Raw genomic sequence first — 16,931 nt, 5'->3', positions numbered from 1 at the left:
TTCCAACATACTCAGAAACAAATGTATAGTATAAGGCAATGGAAGTCTGAGTGGCTTTGGATAAAAGCATCAGTCGAATGCATAAATGTGAATGTAAATTTGTCAGAAATCTCCTGCCCCTAACCATAACCATGAGCTTCAGTTTATCAGGTACAAACAGTGTCGTCCGTTTTGCAGATGATGCTGACAAATGCAAGACAATTCCGTTTTTTCCCATATATATTTAGCATCATTAATCAGATTTAAAGCATTTTAAATTAACAATGTCATACCTGATCTAATATTTTGAGATATAATCAGTTCTGATATGGATCACAAGGAAAGGCAACTTTAGTACGTAAGTCTGCTATTTACACTATTTACCTTGTTTTATCTGTTGTCTAGACTGTGGCCTGTTGTTAGTTAAGATTTTTGTGTTTGTTTATTCTATTTACTCTGAGTGCTAAAGTGTTAGCGTTTTTCTTCCATTGGGTACTATCTTACTGAAGTCATCGTTAGCCACTCACTGCGCCTTGACATTACAGTTTTGCACTTGGAGCTTTGTTGTTAGAGCTATATCTCCCTGGTTGTTGGTATTGTCATTGTTTAGTAACCATGCACATGTCACTTCCTGTTGTATTCATGTTCTAGTCCTGTTTGTACTCTTTCTGTTGCCCATGCTAATGTCCATCTGTGTCTAGTAACCAGTATACCCTACCCTGTTTTTTGCACTTGAATCCTGTTTAGGGAATAAAAGTGAAGTAATGTGGATGTAAACATTGTTGTGGACAAAATAGAAATTTCAGGTAAAATTGCAGGTAAAATTAGATGTTTCCTTGTTATAATTAAAAACCGTGTACTAGTTATTTTACTTATGAGATCATTAATTTTTTTATTTAAAGGGCTGAAATTCCAGAAAATGCACTTTGAAATGTTTATCTACCAGAAATTGAGTCGCCAGCGTGTGTACAGAAACACCCTGTAATTATACAAATCCATCTATTCTTCTTTTTGTAATCTTCATTAAAGCATAACAGTGACACAAAACAGGCTGTTGGCAATCCCCTAACAATCTGATGTCACATTGTTTACGCCTGCCCATGACCGTATCTCTGGTCCGGAAAGATTTAGAGAAACGAGCCAGGACTCGTTGGAAATGATCGCGAGTCGATGCAACCCCTAGGTCGGAAGCTAGAGCTACCTGTAGCCGGAAAAGTTGAAAAATCTATGCTCCGGGACCCGGTGGCCTGTCAGTATAACATGGATTTGTTTCGCCAAAAAAAATATATTCTCAAGAGCGGATCAGTACCAGCTGTTCGCGATCAAGCTTCATCTCCGAAAGAAGTAAGTATAACACATCGTTTTGAAATCGCCTTTCTTAAATAATATGTTTAGCATGTTTGCTGTTGTTTACATGTTCACGGCTAAACCTGAGACTGTACATTGGTCCGAAGACATGTGTTATGTTGTAATGTTAGTAGTAAAACGCATAGTGCCCCTCGGTTCAGAAGACTTGTGACCGACATCATTCCTGTAAAGCGTATTGAAAGAAAGTTATAGCAGTGTCTTTCTTGGTGAGTTCAGTGTTAAGTCCTAAGTGTGACAATACTTAGAGAGGATAGAAACAGAGTGTGCATTTGTAAGACAACCTGGTTGCTGATCTTTACTTACCTGTCTGTCATATACTCTGAATGCATGTTTTTGCCTATATCCATGTTTATATCTTTTTGTAATATGCATGCAAACGAGTAATCTTTAATGGCCAACATTTCATATATCATATGTTGTTCTATTTATGTTTTTGTCTTTTCCATTTAATTCGTATTTATGAACAAGGCATTAAGGTATTTTTTATTGCAGTTAGTGTACGGTTTTGGTTGGACAAGGCTTTACAGATGTAATTGCGCTTTCCGCCATATTGCTTGTCTTGCTGCATCCAAAGCACATATGTAAGGGCTCTATGTCATATTTTGGATACGGGGAGGGGACCAGCAGCTCATTTGCATTTAAAGAGAAACACACAAAAACAGCACGTTTTCCATTGCAGCCACAAATGGCTGTGTTCATCATATTGTAATGAAAGATATGTGTTGTATTTTGAGCTGAACATATACACAGACATTCTGGGAATACCACTTTCTATTTTTACATTGCAGAAAACACCTGGATTTGCGGCCCTTTAAATGTGTTCGTGTACAAATTCTACTTATCTATTTCACTTAAAAAACTATTGTATTAACAGTGATATCCCCCTCTGTAAATAGCTTTATTGAACAGCGTGTGGCACACTTGAGCATTCATTTATTATTCCAAAAAATGTATATTATGCAATTGGGACAAATAACGGAAAATGTCACTATTGAGTCAGAACAATACTTTTCCAAAGGAATTATATAGTTCTACCAGAAAGACTGAGGAAACATAGAACGATAAATTATATTTAGTAAATATAGATTTAAATTGTAATGTTAAAGTGCTTTGGGCATAGGCGCCGTCCAATGAAGGAATCATGAAAAAAAGATTCTGATGCTCCTGCCTTAAGATATGCAGGGGCGGAGCCTACCCCAAAAGAGAAGGTAAACAAAATTTTAACAGAACCTCCAAAAGCAATTACAGGCTTGCCAAAGCCAAGTGAACTAGCCTGATTGGGCTTGCAAAAGCCTACACATTTTCCAAAAGCCTGCACAGGCTGAATGGGCTTGCAAAAGCACAAAAAGAAAAGAAAAAATAAACAAAAAACATAAAAACATAAAAACGACAGAGCATGCACAGGCTGAATGGGCTTGCACAAGCCAACAGAATTTCCAGAAGCCTGCACAGGCTGAATGGGCTTGCACAAGCCAACATAATTTCCAGGAGCCTGCGCAGGCTGAATGGGCTTGCACAAGCTGACATAATTTTCCAGAAGCTCGCACAGGCTGAATGGGCTTGACAAGCCAACAGAATTTCCAGGAGCCTGCACAGGCTGAATGGGCTTACGCAAGCTGACAGAATTTACCCAAAGCATACGAAGGCTGATATGAGGCTTGCCAAAGGCGTGCTATAAGTAACCTATACTTAAGCCACCACCACCAGTAATTTCAAAGTAAGTAACTTAAGCTTGTGGAGAACACCTGCTGAGCATCCAGGATGGTTTTAGAATCCAGTCTTATATAGGATTTTAATGGCATAAATGACATTCTGCCCAGGACCTTAATAGAAGAAGTCGGAATCCCACAGGCTGCAGAAGCAGCTGCGCCATCCATAAATGATTGCCCGGTGTAAAGTTGTGAAGACTTGCCACAACTCTCCAGAGCTGCTGCATGGTGAGTCCTGAACCACTCTTTTGTTAAGGGAAACCCATTTGATAACATCAATAGGGGGGATAATTTATGATGACTGGGGCGAGTTTGGAGGTATCTAATCATGGAAGTGAAGGGGCAAATATCGCAGAAATATCTTAGAACGAGAAATAGTAATGGTAATGCCTGTGCGTAGTGTGTCGGTCTTCGAATGTTTAAGGAAAATAGTAAAGTTATTGGGTGAGAATGTAATATCTGAAAAGGTTAAGTCTCTGGATGGTCGTGTAGGAGCTCAAACAAATTCCCACTGATCTCGTTTATGAGGCTTTCTGGGCTCCTCCTACTTTTGAGCCCCTTTGCAACTTCCAAATTCAAGTGAGCACAAAGTATTTACCTTCTAATTTATCATGCTTCCTGAAGCCTGAGGCAACAAATGCTGGATACACAGTGTTGTGTCCCGGTTGCCAACAATTCAAAAGTACGGAAGGTACAGCGGGGATCTTTTTCACGACCCGTCTTAACATTGTCTTCACATTTTGAACCTCACCTCTACATAAAAAAATCCTAATGATCCAACGGTTTGAAAGTGGACAATCAAGTAGGTGAAAAAAAGCTCCTTCTCATTCTGCCGCAGGGTCACGGCGACCGATTAGCTTGCAGCAGTCACTCAAGCCAGAGTGTGCGACAGCAGCCACAAGGCATTGTTAACAAAACATCCACGAACAAAGAACCAGTGACCCCGACGTGATTTGAACACACAATCTTCTGATCTGGAGTCAGATAAACTACCGTTGTGCCACGAGGCCGCTTGTTGGCTCACACAAACACGTTGCTTCTAGTCAAGATTTTTCTAAAAGCCTCTTGACGCGACATCCGTCGAGATGGCTGGCCAGATTCGCGTCAGCTGTGCTGTACATGGCAACGTAAACTTTAACGCTTCCCTGGGTGGGCTCGAACCACCAACCTTCCGGTTAACAGCCGAACGTGCAAATCTATTGCACGACAGAGGAGGCAGGCCGACTGTGGAAAGAGATTTGGAATTCCTGTCTCAGACTTGGTTTGACTTGGATAGAAACAGCAGAGCTTTTTGCTAAAGTCAGAGTTTCTGTAGTGTAGTGGATATCACATTCGCCTAACACGCGAAAGGTCCTCGTTTCGAGACCGAGCAGAAAAAGTTTTCAGGTTTTGGCGTCAACCAGAGCAAATGCCATCGGTGTAAAACTTAGCTGTACTGCGTATCGGCCTGATTGAAAGCTTTTGGGGATTGTCAAATTAAGCCTCTATTTTGTCACGTACAATGTTCTTTTAGTGACTGTCGCATTCTCCTGACGTGAAAGGTCCCTAGTCGAAACCGAGCAGAAACATAGTCTGCTTTAAGCCATAGAGTGGAATATAACGACAAGGTAACCAAACCTTTAAGCATTCAATGCACAGATTCGTAGACAAGGCTTAAGACTTGTCCCATACTAAGATGAATGTTCGAGATGTCTTAACTGAATAAACTTGACCTGAAACACCTTCAAATTTGTGACTGGCAAGTTTTTTGCCAAAGTCATGTCACATGCTATGTTCTTTTAGTGACTGTCGTATTCTCCTGACGTGAAAGGTCCCTAGTCGAAACCTAGCAGAAACATCGCCTTCTTTAAGCCATATGGTGAAACGTAATTACAAGCTAAACAAAACTTTAAGCATTCAATGCCCCGTTTTGTAGACAACGCTTAAGACTAGTCCAATACTAAGATGAATGTTCGAGATGTCTTACTTGAATAAACTTGACCTGGAACACCTTCACATTTGTGACTGGCAAGTTTCTTGCCAAAGTCAGACAATGCTTGCGTCGTCTTTTTTAAACCAGCGTGAGGTTGACGACGTACGCAGGAAATGTCCACGTTTCTGTAGTGTAGTGGTTATCACATTTGCTTTACACACAAAAGGTCCTCGTTTCGAAACCGAGCAGAAACATGCTCTGCTTTAAGCCATAGAGTGGAATATAACGACAAGCCAAAAACTGGCAAATTTATGCCAAATTCAGAGTTTCTGTAGTGTAGTGTTTATCACGTTCGCCTGACACGCGAAAGGTCCTCGATTCGAGACCGAGCAGAAACAGTTTTCAGGTTTTGGCGTCAAGCAGAGCAAATGCCTTCGGTGTAAAACGTAGCTGAACTGCGTATCGGCCTGATTGAAAGCTTTTGGGGATTGTCAAATTCAGCCTCTATTATGTTACAAGCTATGTTCTTTTATTGACTGTCGCATTCTCCTGACGTGAAAGGTCCCTAGTCGAAACCGAGCAGAAACATCGCCTTCTTTAAGCCATATGGTTAAACGTAATTACAAGCTAAACAAAACTTTAAGCATTCAATGCCCAGTTTTGTAGACAAGGCTTAAGACTAGTCCCAGACTAAGATGAGTGTTTGAGATTTCTTAACTGAAAAATCTTGCCCTGAAACAACTTAAGATTTGTGACTGGCAAATTTATGCTAAATTCAGATTTTTTGTAGTGTATTGGTTATCACGTTGGCCTAACACGCGAAAGGTCCTCGGTTCGAGACCGAGCAGAAACAGTTTTCAGGTTTTGGCGTCATGCAGAGCAAATGCCATCGGTGTAAAACGTAGCTGCACTACGTATCGGCCTGATCGAAAGCTTTTTGGGATTGTCAAATTCAGCCTCTATTATGTCACATTGTATGTTCTTTTAGTGACTGTCGCATTCTCCTGACGTGAAAGGTCCCTAGTCGAAACCGAGCAGAAACATCGCCTTCTTTAAGCCATATGGTTAAACGTAATTACAAGCTAAACAAAACTTTAAGCATTCAATGCCCAGTTTTGTAGACAAGGCTTAAGACTAGTCCCATACTAAGATGAATGTTCGAGATGTCTTACCTTAATAAACTTGACCTGGAACACCTTCAAATTTGTGACTAGCAAGTTTCTTGCCAAAGTCAGACAATGCTTGCGTGGTCTGTTTTAAACCCGCGCCAGGTTGACGACGTACGCAGGAATTGTCCACGTTTCTTTAGTTTAGTGGTTATCACGTTTGCTTTACACGCAAAAGGTCCTCGGTTCGAAACCGAGCAGAAACATAGATTGCTTTAAGCCGTAGAGTGGAATATAATGACAAGGTAACCAAACCTTTAAGCATTCAATGCCCAGTTTTGTAGACAAGGCTTAAGACTAGTCCCAGACTAAGATGAGTGTTTGAGATTTCTTAACTGAAAAATCTTGCCCTGAAACACCTTAAAATTTGTGACTAGCAAATTTATGCCAAATTCAGAGCTTCTGTAGTGTAGTGGTTATCACGTTTGTTTCACACGCAAAAGGTCCTCGGTTCGAAACCGAACAGAAACATAGTCTGCTTTAAGCCATAGAGTGGAATATAATGACAAGGTAACCAAACCTTTAAGCATTCAATGCCCAGTTTTGTAGACAAGGCTTAAGACTAGTCCCATACTAAGATTAATGTTCGAGATGTCTTACCTGAATAAACTTGACCTGGAATACCTTCAAATTTGTGACTGGCAAGTTTATGCCAAATTCAGAGTTTCTGTAGTGTAGTGGTTATCACGTTCGCCTAACACGCGAAAGGTCCTCGGTTCGAAACCGAGCAGAAACATAGTCTGTTTTAAGCCATAGAGTGGAATATAATGACAAGGTAACCAAACCTTTAAGCATTCAATGCACGGTTTTGTAGACTGTCGAAATTCAGCCTCTATTATGTTACAAGCTATGTTCTTTTAGTGACTGTCGCATTCTCCTGACGTGAAAGGTCCCTAGTCGAAACCGAGCAGAAACATAGTCTGCTTTAAGCCATAGAGTGGAATATAATGAGAAGGTAACCAAACCTTTAAGCATTCAATGCACGGTTTTTATAGACTGTCGAAATGCAGCCTCTATTATGTTACAAGCTATGTTCTTTTATTGACTGTCGCATTCTCCTGACGTGAAAGGTCCCTAGTCGAAACCGAGCAGAAACATCGCCTTCTTTAAGCCATATGGTTAAACGTAATTACAAGCTAAACAAAACTTTAAGCATTCAATGCCCAGTTTTGTAGACAAGGCTTAAGACTAGTCCCATACTAAGATGAATGTTCGAGATGTCTTACCTTAATAAACTTGACCTGGAACACCTTCAAATTTGTGACTAGCAAGTTTCTTGCCAAAGTCAGACAATGCTTGCGTGGTCTGTTTTAAACCCGCGCCAGGTTGACGACGTACGCAGGAATTGTCCACGTTTCTTTAGTTTAGTGGTTATCACGTTTGCTTTACACGCAAAAGGTCCTCGGTTCGAAACCGAGCAGAAACATAGATTGCTTTAAGCCATAGAGTGGAATATAATGACAAGGTAACCAAACCTTTAAGCATTCAATGCCCAGTTTTGTAGACAAGGCTTAAGACTAGTCCCAGACTAAGATGAGTGTTTGAGATTTCTTAACTGAAAAATCTTGCCCTGAAACACCTTAAAATTTGTGACTAGCAAATTTATGCCAAATTCAGAGCTTCTGTAGTGTAGTGGTTATCACGTTTGTTTCACACGCAAAAGGTCCTCGGTTCGAAACCGAACAGAAACATAGTCTGCTTTAAGCCATAGAGTGGAATATAATGACAAGGTAACCAAACCTTTAAGCATTCAATGCCCAGTTTTGTAGACAAGGCTTAAGACTAGTCCCATACTAAGATTAATGTTCGAGATGTCTTACCTGAATAAACTTGACCTGGAATACCTTCAAATTTGTGACTGGCAAATTTATGCCAAATTCAGAGTTTCTGTAGTGTAGTGGTTATCACGTTCGCCTAACACGCGAAAGGTCCTCGGTTCGAAACCGAGCAGAAACATAGGCTGTTTTAAGCCATAGAGTGGAATATAATGACAAGGTAACCAAACCTTTAAGCATTCAATGCACGGTTTTGTAGACTGTCGAAATTCAGCCTCTATTATGTTACAAGCTATGTTCTTTTAGTGACTGTCGCATTCTCCTGACGTGAAAGGTCCCTAGTCGAAACCGAGCAGAAACATAGTCTGCTTTAAGCCATAGAGTGGAATATAACGACAAGGTAACCAAACCTTAAGCATTCAATGCACTGTTTTGTAGACAAGGCTTAAGACTAGTCCCATACTGAAATGAATGTTCGAGATGTCTCACCTGAATAAACTTGACCTGGAACACCTTCAAATTTGTGACTGGCAAGTTTCTTGCCAAAGTCAGACAATGCTTGCGTGGTCTGTTTTAAACCAGCGACAGGTTGACGACGTACGCAGGAATTGTCCACGTTTCTGTAGTGTAGTGGTTATCACGTTCGCCTAACACGCGAAAGGTCGTCGGTTCGAAACCGAGCAGAAACATATTCTCTGTTTTAAGCCATAGAGTGGAATATAATGACAAGGTAACCAAACCTTTAAGCATTCAATGCACGGTTTTGTAGACTGTCGAAATTCAGCCTCTATAATGTTACGTACTATGTTCTTTTAGTGACTGTCGCATTCTCCTGACGTGAAAGGTCCCTAGTCGAAACCGAGCAGAAACATCGCCTTCTTTAAGCCATATGGTTAAACGTAATTACAAGCTCAACTCAACTCAACTCAACTTTATTTATATAGCGCTTTTTACAATTTTCATTGTTACAAAGCAGCTGTACATGAGACACATTTAATACAAGTATGAATTCTAAAGCAGCCCCCCCGGCCAGGCAGATAGTGCAAAACAATATGCAAACGGTGGTGAGGAACCCAAAACTCCCATCGAGAAAAAAAACCTCAGGGGAACCCAGGCCCAACCAGGGGATTCCAGTTCCCCTCTGGCAAAAGCTGCTGCCTCTGCACAAGCTCATCAGTGCTTGCACAACAAGGCTTAATAAAAATATAAAAATTAAAGATTATCATTAACAATCTAATAGCATTTGAAATGTTGTAGAAAAAAACAAAGTTGTCGCGTCCTTTATCCAGCTCTATCCTCTTAGCACTTGTCAGGTCACCGCTTCCCATTCTCAGCTCTGCCATCAGGTCTGGGCATGAACTGCATCCTGCGGTAACCTTGGAACAAAGAGACAAGACTGGCTGAGAGTAGAGTACTGTTCTGCACTCTTTGATGCAACAAGTACATCATTTGTTGTTGGATGTGTTCCTGGTTCCGGTTGATCTAAATAATGCAGCCTAAATCCTCTGAGGATTAATATTATGGAGGTGTAGTGTATGCAAGATTAAAAAGATGAGTCTTTAGTCTAGATTTAAACTGACAGAGTGTGTCTGCCTCCCGGACCGTGCAGGGAAGAATATTCCAAAGTTTAGGCGCTAGATAAGAAAAGGATCTACCACCTGCACTTGATTTTGAAATTCTAGGTATTACCAACTGACAGGACCCCTTAGAGCGTAATGTACGTGGTGGTCTGTAATACAATAGAAGTTCATTCAAATACTGCGGCGCTAGACCATGTAGGGCTTTATAGGTAATAAGCAAGATCTTAAAGTTAATGCGATGCTTTATAGGTAACCAGTGCAAGGTTGACAGAACCGGGGTTATATGCTCATACTTTTTTGTACGTGTAAGAACTCGAGCTGCCGCGTTTTGAACCAGTTGCAGTTTTTGTAATAGGCCCGCAGGGCAACCACCTAGAAGTGCATTACAGTAATCTAGTCTTGATGTCATGAATGCATGAATTAATTTCTCTGCATCTGACAGTGACAGCATATGACGTAATTTAGATATATTCTTAAGATGGAAAAAGGCAATTTTACAGGTGTTTGCGACATGGCTTTCAAATGAGAGAGTACTGTCAAATACAACGCCAAGATTCTTAGCTGATGACGAGGATTTTATGGAGCATCCGTCAATCGTTAAGCAGTATTCTTGGTTGTTACGCATAGCAGTTTTCGGTCCAGTAAGTAACAATTCTGTTTTGTCCGAGTTTAGTAGTAAAAAATTGTTACTCATCCACATTTTTAAGTCAACTATGCAATCCTTTATTCGATGAAACTGCTGGGTTTCATGAGGCATCGAGGAAATATAAAGTTGAGTATCATCAGCATAACAGTGAAAGCTAATTCCGTGTCGCTTTATTATATCTCCTAGAGGTAGCATGTATAATGCGAAGAGCAGGGGTCCCAAGACTGAGCCCTGTGGTACACCGTACTGGACTTGTGATTTGCGGGACACCTCATTGTTTATTGCTACAAATTGAAAACGGTCGGATAAATAAGACTTAAACCATTTCAATGCTATTCCGTTAATGCCGACGTAATTTTCGAGTCTATGTAGAAGTATGCTGTGGTCAATGGTGTCAAATGCAGCACTGAGGTCTAGCAGCACCAATAACGAAATACAGCCACGGTCAGACGCTAAAAGCAGATCATTTGTAACTCTGATCAAAGCAGTCTCTGTACTGTGACATGCTCGAAATCCAGACTGGAATTCATCATTAATGTCATTCCTTTGGAGGAAGGAGCATAATTGGGTTGAAACTACTTTTTCCAGAACTTTAGATATAAAAGGTAAATTCGATATAGGCCTGTAATTCCCTAGTTCTTTAGGGTCGAGTTTGGGTTTTTTTAAAAGAGGCCTTATAACAGCCACCTTAAATGCTTTAGGATCATGTCCTAATGTCAGAGATGAGTTAATAATACTAAGAAGAGGATCTATAATTTCGGGGAGCATTTCTTTCAGTAGTTTTGTAGGTATAGGGTCTAGCATGCATGTTGATGATTTAGATGATTTAATGATTTTAGACAGTTCATCGTGATCTACTGTAGAAAATAATTACAATTTCTCCTTAGGGGTGCTGTAGTTAGTTTGTTCAGCGGATTTCACTACAGGTTGCATTGTTATAATTTTTTCTCTTATATCTTGGATTTTACTTGTGAAGTAGTTCATAAATTCATCACTGTTATGCTGATAATCAGAATCTGACGTCGATGACGACTTATTTTTTGTTAATTTAGCCACGGTGTTAAATAAGAACCTAGGGTTGTGATGGTTTTCCTCTATTAGTGTTGAAAAGTAGGCGGATCTAGACGTTTTTATTGCATTCCTGTAATTTCGAGTACTATCCTTCCATGCTATACGAAATACCTCTAGATTCGTTTTCTTAAAGTTGCGCTCCATTTTACGGGATGCTTTTTTTAGAGTCTGAGTGTGTTCATTATACCACGGTGTTGGGCTGCTATTTTTAATTTTCTTTAAACGCAGAGGAGCAACTGTGTCTAATATTTCCGAGAAAGTAGAGTTAAAATTTTCAATAGTATTGTCAAAATCGTCAACGTTATTACTCATGCTGGATATTTTAGACAATTCAGGCAGATTATCGAGAAACGCATCTTTGGTAGTTGAAGTAATCGTTCTACCATATTTGTAACAAGGAGTTTGATTTGCAGCCGTAGGCCATTGAAGCAAACATAATATCAGATAATGATCCGAAATATCTTCACTCTGCTGAACGATTTTAACATCGTCCACATTTATACCATAAGAAAGTATTAAATCTAAAGTATGATTACGAAGGTGAGTGGGTCCTGACACATGTTGACTAACGCCCATGGAGTTAAGAGTGTCTTTGAAAGCCAGTCCCAAGGCATCTGTATCATTGTCTACATGGATATTAAAGTCACCGACGACAAGGACTCTATCTGCGGCCAGTACTAGTTCTGATAAGAACCCACCAAAATCTTTAATAAAATCTGTGTGGTGCCCTGGAGGCCTATATACAATAGCTAGAATAAATTTTAAAAATGTTTTGTCCTTAGTAATAGGTGTCGATACGTGAAGTACCATGACTTCAAAAGAACTGTACTTAAAATTAGACTTCTGAGAGGTAATAAAAGAATTCTTGTAAAGTGCAGCGACACCTCCCCCTCTACCTTTTAGACGAGGCTCGTGTTTATAGTAATAATCATGGGGAACGGATTCATTTAGAGTAATAAAATCATCTGGCTTTAGCCATGTTTCTGTCAAACAAAGCATGTCTATTTTATGATCGGTTATCAAATCGTTAACAAAAAGTGCTTTATTTGAGAGAGATCTAATATTAAGCAATCCGAGTCGTAACAGCTGATTATCTGTATTTTGTTCATGTTTGATTTGTTTAACGTTTATTAAATTACTTTCAAGAGGTTTACGCAATATCTTATGTTTGCTAATCCGGGGGACAGACACAGTCTCTATTTTATGTTGTTTGTAAGAAGGGATTATTACATGTTGTATATTTTGTGTATTCTGTAACGCGAGACGGCAAGCAGACAGTTGGTTAAGCCATTCTGTCTCCTTCCTGACCTGGGCCCTAGGTAGTCAGCCTTTAGCATTATTAAGACTGTGTGCCAAATTTCTAGAGAGGAGGAAAACCCCATCCCAGGAGGGATGGAGACCATCTCGTTTCAACAGGTCAGGTCTGCCCTCAAAACTCTTCCAGTTATTTATAAAATCTATATTATTCCGCAGGCACCACTCAGACAACCAGCCATTTAGTGATGATAATCTGCTATAAATCTCATCACCACGGTAAGCAGTAAGGGGGCCAGAGAATATTACAGTGTCTGACATCGTTTTTGCGAGCTCACACACCTCTTTAATATTATCTTTAGTGATCTCCGATTGACGGAGTCTAACATCATTTGTGCCGACATGAATAACAATCTTACTGTATTTACGATTAGCCTTAGCCAGCACATTTAAATTTGACTTGATGTCAGGCGCTCTGGCTCCCGGTAAACATTTGACTATGGTGGCTGGTGTCTCTATGTTAACGTTCCGGACAATAGAATCACCGATCACTAGGGCACTTTCAGCAGGTTTCTCAGTCGGTGCGTCACTGAGCGGGGCAAACCTGTTCGAGACTTTAATCGGAACGGTTGAGTGATGTTTTGTCCTGCGACTATGCCGTCTCACCGTCACAAAGTTTCCCAGCTGCAGGGGATTTTCAACCGGAACCGAGCTGTGTGCGCTAACAGTGCTCGCATCCGAAGTGTTTTCTACGGTTCTTACACTCTTACTATCCTCAAATAAAGATTGGATGCGAGACTCTAATTCTAAAATCTTCTCCGTCAGCCTAACTACTTCCCTGCATTTATCACATGTAAAACCCTCGCCGCTGACAGAGAAGGCTAAACTAAACATATGACATGAGGTGCAAGTAACAACAATAGGAATAGAAGCCATAACTCACCGGGTATGAAGTGCAATCCTAACTTACCAAGGTTGCTTGATGAGTCTTACTATATACACTTAAAAAGAGAAACAGTTAGCACACAAGACAAATAGGGGGAGATGATATTCCACAATGTAAACAGAAGGCAAGCTAACACGCTAATATGCTAGCGGCGTTACGTTTCAATGAATATAGGTTTAAAATATAAAGTTATAAATAATTCGGCAACGACAGTGATATGTAACGACAGTGATATGTAACGATAGTAAAATACACTAATAATAAGACCAAGAACAAATGTGAGGTGAAGCAAGTGTCAGAGGATACAAACTAGCCGCCGGCAGCGATGCAATCAGGAACCGGAAACCGCCAAATTATTGTATCCAAGCTAAACAAAACTTTAAGCATTCAATGCCCAGTTTTGTAGACAAGGCTTAAGACTAGTCCCATACTAAGATGAATGTTCGAGATGTCTTACCTTAATAAACTTGACCTGGAACACCTTCAAATTTGTGACTAGCAAGTTTCTTGCCAAAGTCAGACAATGCTTGCGTGGTCTGTTTTAAACCCGCGCCAGGTTGACGACGTACGCAGGAATTGTCCACGTTTCTTTAGTTTAGTGGTTATCACGTTTGCTTTACACGCAAAAGGTCCTCGGTTCAAAACCGAGCAGAAACATAGTCTGCTTTAAGCCATAGAGAGGAATATAATGACAGGGTCACCAAACCTTTAAGCATTCAATGCACGGTTTCGTAGACAAGGCTTAAGACTAGTCCCAGACTAAGATGAGTGTTTGAGATTTTTTAACTTAAAAATCTTGCCCTGAAACACCTTAAAATTTGTGACTGGCAACTTTATGCCAAATTCAGAGTTTCTGTAGTGTAGTGGTTATCACGTTCGCCTAACACGCGAAAGGTCCTCGGTTCGAAACCGAGCAGAAACATAGTCTGTTTTAAGCCATAGAGTGGAATATAATGACAAGGTAACCAAACCTTTAAGCATTCAATGCACGGTTTTTATAGACTGTCGAAATGCAGCCTCTATTATGTTACAAGCTATGTTCTTTTAGTGACTGTCGCATTCTCCTGACGTGAAAGGTCCCTAGTCGAAACCGAGCAGAAACATAGTCTGCTTTAAGCCATAGAGTGGAATATAATGAGAAGGTAACCAAACCTTTAAGCATTCAATGCACGGTTTTATAGACTGTCGAAATGCAGCCTCTATTATGTTACAAGCTATGTTCTTTTATTGACTGTCGCATTCTTCTGACGTGAAAGGTCCCTAGTCGAAACCGAGCAGAAACATCGCCTTCTTTAAGCCATATGGTTAAACGTAATTACAAGCTAAACAAAACTTTAAGCATTCAATGCCCAGTTTTGTAGACAAGGCTTAAGACTAGTCCCAGACTAAGATGAGTGTTTGAGATTTCTTAACTGAAAAATCTTGCCCTGAAACAACTTAAAATTTGTGACTGGCAAATTTATGCTAAATTCAGATTTTTTGTAGTGTATTGGTTATCACGTTGGCCTAACACGCGAAAGGTCCTCGGTTCGAGACCGAGCAGAAACAGTTTTCAGGTTTTGGCGTCAAGCAGAGCAAATGCCATCGGTGTAAAACGTAGCTGCACTACGTATCGGCCTGATCGAAAGCTTTTTGGGAATGTCAAATTCAGCCTCTATTATGTCACATTGTATGTTCTTTTAGTGACTGTCGCATTCTCCTGACGTGAAAGGTCCCTAGTCGAAACCGAGCAGAAACATCGCCTTCTTTAAGCCATATGGTTAAACGTAATTACAAGCTAAACAAAACTTTAAGCATTCAATGCCCAGTTTTGTAGACAAGGCTTAAGACTAGTCCCAGACTAAGATGAGTGTTTGAGATTTCTTTAGTTTAGTGGTTATCACGTTTGCTTTACACGCAAAAGGTCCTCAGTTCGAAACCGAGCAGAAACATAGATTGCTTTAAGCCATAGAGTGGAATATAATGACAAGGTAACCAAACCTTTAAGCATTCAATGCCCAGTTTTGTAGACAAGGCTTAAGACTAGTCCCAGACTAAGATGAGTGTTTGAGATTTCTTAACTGAAAAATCTTGCCCTGAAACACCTTAAAATTTGTGACTAGCAAATTTATGCCAAATTCAGAGCTTCTGTAGTGTAGTGGTTATCACGTTTGTTTCACACGCAAAAGGTCCTCGGTTCGAAACCGAACAGAAACATAGTCTGCTTTAAGCCATAGAGTGGAATATAATGACAAGGTAACCAAACCTTTAAGCATTCAATGCCCAGTTTTGTAGACAAGGCTTAAGACTAGTCCCATACTAAGATTAATGTTCGAGATGTCTTACCTGAATAAACTTGACCTGGAATACCTTCAAATTTGTGACTGGCAAGTTTATGCCAAATTCAGAGTTTCTGTAGTGTAGTGGTTATCACGTTCGCCTAACACGCGAAAGGTCCTCGGTTCGAAACCGAGCAGAAACATAGTCTGTTTTAAGCCATAGAGTGGAATATAATGACAAGGTAACCAAACCTTTAAGCATTCAATGCACGGTTTTGTAGACTGTCGAAATTCAGCCTCTATTATGTTACAAGCTATGTTCTTTTAGTGACTGTCGCATTCTCCTGACGTGAAAGGTCCCTAGTCGAAACCGATTAGAAGCATCGCCTTCTTTAAGCCATATGGTTAAACGTAATTACAAGTTAAACAAAACTTTAAGCATTCAATGCACGGTTTCGTAGACGAGGCTTAAGACTAGTCCCAGACGAAGATGAGTGTTTGAGATTTCTTAACTGAAAAATCTTGCCCTGAAACACCTTAAAATTTGTGACTGGCAAATTTATGCGAAATTCAGAGTTTATGTAGTGTAGTGGTTATCACGTTCGCCTAACACGCGAAAGGTCCTCGGTTCGAAACCGAGCAGAAACATAGTCTGTTTTAAGCCATAGAGTGGAATATAATGGCAAGGTAACCAAACCTTTAATCATTCAATGCACGGTTTCGTAGACAAGGCTTAAAACTAGTCCCAGACTAAGATGATTGTTTGAGATTCCTTAACTGAAAAATCTTGCCCTGAAACACCTTAAAATTTGTTACTGGCAAATTTATGCGAAATTCAGAGTTTCTGTAGTGTAGTGGTTATCACGTTCGCCTAACACGCGAAAGGTCCTCGGTTCGAAACCGAGCAGAAACATAGTCTGTTTTAAGCCATAGAGTGGAATATAATGACAAGGTAACCAAACCTTTAAGCATTCAATGCACGGTTTTGTAGACTGTCGAAATTCAGCCTCTATTATGTCACGTACTATGTTCTTTTAGTGACTGTCGCATTCTCCTGACGTGAAAGGTCCCTAGTCGAAACCGAGCAGAAACATCGCCTTCTTTAAGCCATATGGTTAAACGTAATTACAAGCTAAACAAAACTTTAAGCATTCAATGCCCAGTTTTGTAGACAAGGCTTAAGACTAGTCCCATACTAAGATGAATGTTCGAGATGTCTTACCTTAATAAACTTGACCTGGAACACCTTCAAATTTGTGACTAGCAA

The 16,931-nt window shown here is 40.2% G+C and overlaps 6 non-coding genes across 6 annotated transcripts; all 6 read left to right on the top strand.

The window, feature by feature from the left end:
- The first annotated feature begins 5,293 nt into the window (after positions 1-5,293).
- trnav-gac (transfer RNA valine (anticodon GAC)) lies at positions 5,294-5,366 on the top strand. The gene has a single exon. It is a non-coding gene; the product is annotated as a tRNA-Val (tRNA).
- A 1,431-nt stretch (positions 5,367-6,797) lies between these two features.
- trnav-aac (transfer RNA valine (anticodon AAC)) lies at positions 6,798-6,870 on the top strand. Its single transcript has one exon. It is a non-coding gene; the product is annotated as a tRNA-Val (tRNA).
- Positions 6,871-8,017: 1,147 nt separating this feature from the next.
- trnav-aac (transfer RNA valine (anticodon AAC)) lies at positions 8,018-8,090 on the top strand. Its single transcript has one exon. It is a non-coding gene; the product is annotated as a tRNA-Val (tRNA).
- Positions 8,091-14,255: 6,165 nt separating this feature from the next.
- On the top strand, positions 14,256-14,328 carry trnav-aac (transfer RNA valine (anticodon AAC)). Its single transcript has one exon. It is a non-coding gene; the product is annotated as a tRNA-Val (tRNA).
- Positions 14,329-15,794: 1,466 nt separating this feature from the next.
- trnav-aac (transfer RNA valine (anticodon AAC)) lies at positions 15,795-15,867 on the top strand. Its single transcript has one exon. It is a non-coding gene; the product is annotated as a tRNA-Val (tRNA).
- Positions 15,868-16,504: 637 nt separating this feature from the next.
- Positions 16,505-16,577, top strand: trnav-aac (transfer RNA valine (anticodon AAC)). Its single transcript has one exon. It is a non-coding gene; the product is annotated as a tRNA-Val (tRNA).
- Positions 16,578-16,931: the final 354 nt, after the last annotated feature.

This window comes from Triplophysa dalaica, chromosome 5 (genome assembly GCF_015846415.1).
Source record: "Triplophysa dalaica isolate WHDGS20190420 chromosome 5, ASM1584641v1, whole genome shotgun sequence".
Taxonomy (NCBI): Eukaryota; Metazoa; Chordata; class Actinopteri; order Cypriniformes; family Nemacheilidae; genus Triplophysa; species Triplophysa dalaica.
This window is presented reverse-complemented; position numbering and strand designations above follow the sequence as displayed.